Here is a 3,966-nt window from a genome sequence, read left to right on the forward strand (position 1 = left end):
ACATCCTTTAACTGCCCCACCCACCCTGTGTGAGTCTCACCCACTTCCCGCCTGCTCCCTCTAGTCTGAGAGTTGTATCTCCACAAAAAACACACAGTTGGGCTCAATGAGCTGCTCATGTCTGACATGGACACCTAAGCAGTGCTGGGTTCACAACCTGAAAGCCTGCAAAGGAAAGTGTGCCCGGCAGAAGATAAGCTGCCTGGCAACTCAGAACCTTCTTCTAAGAGAAGTAAGACATGTCACAATGGAGTCTAAGCCTACCTGTCTTATGCCAGGACCTTAGAGCTGCAGGCAGGAGCACAAAGGTAAAAACATATATTGAGTCCCAACCCGCTCACTGTGGTTGTTGGTCTCTGTGGCGCAATCGGTTAGTGCATTCGGCAATTAACCGAAAGGTTGGTGGTTCAAGCCCACCCAGGGACGTATGCTTTTGCCTACATCAAGTCCTGAATTAAAACACAGCTGTCTGGCTTTGCTCTTAGAGCTCTCGCTTTGCCTGCGTGACATGCTCTATCTCAACATTTCTATCTTCTCTCATCTCTCCACCTCTAGTCATTTCCACCAATAGGACTGGAAACGGGACACCAAGCCTTCTACTTTAACCACAGGAGTACTAAGGGCCAATAAAAGGCACAGAAGCATTTCTTGATCCGGGGCTGAGAACTGCACGCACAGGGACCTCGTGGCGCAACGGTAGCGCGTCTGACTCCAGATCAGAAGTTTGCGTGTTCAAATCACGTCGGGGTCACTCTTTGACATTTTTTACCCCACCAAGTCTATATCTCTGACTTCTAAAGCAAAGCCAAAAGAAGGGCGCTTTGCATTGGCCGGGAATCGAACCCGGGCCTCCCCCTTGGCAGGCGAGAATTCTACCACTGAACCACCAATGCTTCACTTACATAGGCTGAGCAGAGAGCCCTGCCGTAGACAGTAGTGATGAGGCCCATGCATTCGCACGGGACACTTATGAACAAAGTTTGCATGGCAAGCCTTGGACTGCCAAACTTTCACATGCTGATGGCAGGAATCAGATGCAGGAGACTGAAACTATGAATGTTTCTGCTTTTGCTAAGGACAGTGGTTTGGGGCCAGTGTTGTGCTTGACAGAGCACGACATCAGCCTGCTCTCTGGCTGCTCCCGGGAGAAGTGGCTGACAGAAAGCACCCTCCAGACCACCAGCAATCTTGTGTTTCACAACATGCCACTGTCACTGGTCTTTCCTCCTGGGAAAGCCTAGTCACTGACCTGGCCAGATTCCCTGTCCTCCCCAAAATCCTGGGGAGAAACGGGCAGAGTTCTGTGCCCTGCGCCCTCTTTCGCGTCCCTAACGCGCTCCCAACGCGCCCTACAGCCCTGGTCGGGCACAGCCCTGGTCGGGCTCATACCACTGGGGCCTCTGCCGAGGAAGAGCCCCGGAAGCCTAGGGCCAGGCCTATTGCACAGGCATCTTAGACCAGGCCATTCCGGGATTGCTGTGTTTCACGTCCTGCCCTTCAACACTCCTGGGAGGGCTTTCCCTGAGAACCCTCATGTCTCTGCCCTCCCAGGAGGCTGTGGTTCTATGCAAAATAGGGGGTGCACCACGGGCCGTCCCCTTTCCTCTATCTCGCCAATATCTTTCACCTAAGCTGAGCCCTGCAGGTAAATGTATCTATCTGGCTGAGGGGCCGGGGAGGGCCTTTGCCTGCAGTCTTACAAGCCAGAGTGCAGAGAAGGCAGCAGCTCTGGGACCGGGACTCTGCTCAAAGACATATCTAACATGCCACAGTGGAGCTGATATGGGCAAGACACGTGTCTCACAGGCTGGCAGCACACCAAGACAGTGGCAGGAAACTATGCTAACAAGGAAAGAGAAAAGTCACGTGTCTCGTGGCCTTCCCACCATTAGACAGTAGTCTGCCCAAGAAAACATCCAACAGTGACAGGACAACCAAGCAAATGACAAACGCTGTGCTGAATAAAGTCATCTTACATGACATTTCGTACAAAGGCCCAGATCATGGAGATGATCGCGCAGCAGAAGCAGCAAGTATCAGAGCCAACGAATCTGGGGTGAGTTACACGAGGAGAAAGGGCGACATGGGGACAGGGGCTATGGGCTCAGGGAACAGCTACCACAATGCAACCTCGGGTGTGGGGATGCCACTCATTGCGGGTACTGCCCTGGGATTTCCTTTTAGAAAGAATTGCTGGTTAAAGTGTAGTGCACAAAAAACCCAACTCCTCGATTACACTATTAGATAACATCCTTTAACTGCCCCACCCACCCTGTGTGAGTCTCACCCACTTCCCGCCTGCTCCCTCTAGTCTGAGAGTTGTATCTCCACAAAAAACACACAGTGGGGCTCAATGAGCTGCTCATGTCTGACATGGACACCTAAGCAGTGCTGGGTTCACAACCTGAAAGCCTGCAAAGGAAAGTGTGCCCGGCAGAAGATAAGCTGCCTGGCAACTCAGAACCTTCTTCTAAGAGAAGTAAGACATGTCACAATGGAGTCTAAGCCTACCTGTCTTATGCCAGGACCTTAGAGGTGCAGGCAGGAGCACAAAGGTAAAAACATATATTGAGTCCCAACACGCTCACTGTGGCCCAATCGGTTAGCGCGTTCGGCTGTTAACCGAAAGGTTGGTGGTTCAAGCCCACCCAGGGGCGTATGCTTTTGCCTACATCAAGTCCTGAATTAAAACACAGCCGTCTGGCTTTGCTCTTAGAGCTCTCGCTTTGCCTGCGTGACATGCTCTATCTCAACATTTCTATCTTCTCTCATCTCTCCACCTCTAGTTATTTCCACCAATAGGACTGGAAACGGGACACCAAGCCTTCTACTTTAACCACAGGAGTACTAAGGGCCAATAAAAGGCATAGAAGCATTTCTTGATCCGGGGCTGAGAACTGCACGCACAGGGACCTTGTGGCGCAACAGTAGCGCGTCTGACTCCAGATCAGAAGTTTGCGTGTTCAAATCACGTCGGGTCACTCTTTAACATTTTTTACCCCACCAAGACTATATCTCTGACTTCTAAAGCAATGCCAAAAGAAGGGCACTTTGCATTGGCCGGGAATCAAACCCGGGTCTCCCGCGTGACAGCCGAGAATTCTACCACTGAACCACCAATGCTTCACTTACATAGGCTGAGCAGAGAGCCCTGCCGTAGACAGTAGTGATGAGGCCCATGCATTCGCATGGGACACCTATGAACAAAGTTTGCATGGCAAGCCTTGGACTGCCAAACGTTCACATGCTGATGGCAGGAATCAGATGCAGGAGACTGAAACTATGAATGTTTCTGCTTTTGCTAAGGACAGTGGTTTGGGGCCAGTGTTGTGCTTGACAGAGCACGACATCAGCCTGCTCTCTGGCTGCTCCCGGGAGAAGTGGCTGACAGAAAGCACCCTCCAGACCACCAGCAATCTTGTGTTTCACAACATGCCACTGTCACTGGTCTTTCCTCCTGGGAAAGCCTAGTCACTGACCTGGCCAGATTCCCTGTCCTCCCCAAAATCCTGGGGAGAAACGGGCAGAGTTCTGTGCCCTGCGCCCTCTTTCGCGTCCCTAACGCGCTCCCAACGCGCCCTACAGCCCTGGTCGGGCACAGCCCTGGTTGGGCTCATACCACTGGGGCCTCTGCCGAGGAAGAGCCCCGGAAGCCTAGGGCCAGGCCTATTGCACAGGCATCTTAGACCAGGCCATTCCGGGATTGCTGTGTTTCACGTCCTGCCCTTCAACACTCCTGGGAGGGCTTTCCCTGAGAACCCTCATGTCTCTGCCCTCCCAGGAGGCTGTGGTTCTATGCAAAATAGGGGGTGCACCACGGGCCGTCCCCTTTCCTCTCTCTCGCCAATATCTTTCACCAAAGCTGAGCCCTGCAGGTAAATGTATCTATCTGGCTGAGGGGCCAGGGAGGGCCTTTGCCTGCAGTCTTACAAGCCAGAGTGCAGAGAAGGCAGCAGCTCTGGGACC

At 52.7% G+C, this 3,966-nt stretch overlaps 2 non-coding genes across 2 annotated transcripts; one reads left to right on the plus strand and one right to left on the minus strand.

Annotated features, from left to right (window-relative positions):
- Positions 1-352: 352 nt before the first annotated feature.
- TRNAN-AUU (transfer RNA asparagine (anticodon AUU)) lies at positions 353-426 on the plus strand. The gene has a single exon. It is a non-coding gene; the product is annotated as a tRNA-Asn (tRNA).
- Positions 427-3,052: 2,626 nt separating this feature from the next.
- Positions 3,053-3,123, minus strand: TRNAD-GUC (transfer RNA aspartic acid (anticodon GUC)). Its single transcript has one exon. It is a non-coding gene; the product is annotated as a tRNA-Asp (tRNA).
- Between the last annotated feature and the right edge of the window lie 843 nt (positions 3,124-3,966).

The sequence above is a fragment of the Pleurodeles waltl genome, chromosome 4_1 (assembly GCF_031143425.1).
Source record: "Pleurodeles waltl isolate 20211129_DDA chromosome 4_1, aPleWal1.hap1.20221129, whole genome shotgun sequence".
Lineage (NCBI taxonomy): Eukaryota > Metazoa > Chordata > Amphibia > Caudata > Salamandridae > Pleurodeles > Pleurodeles waltl.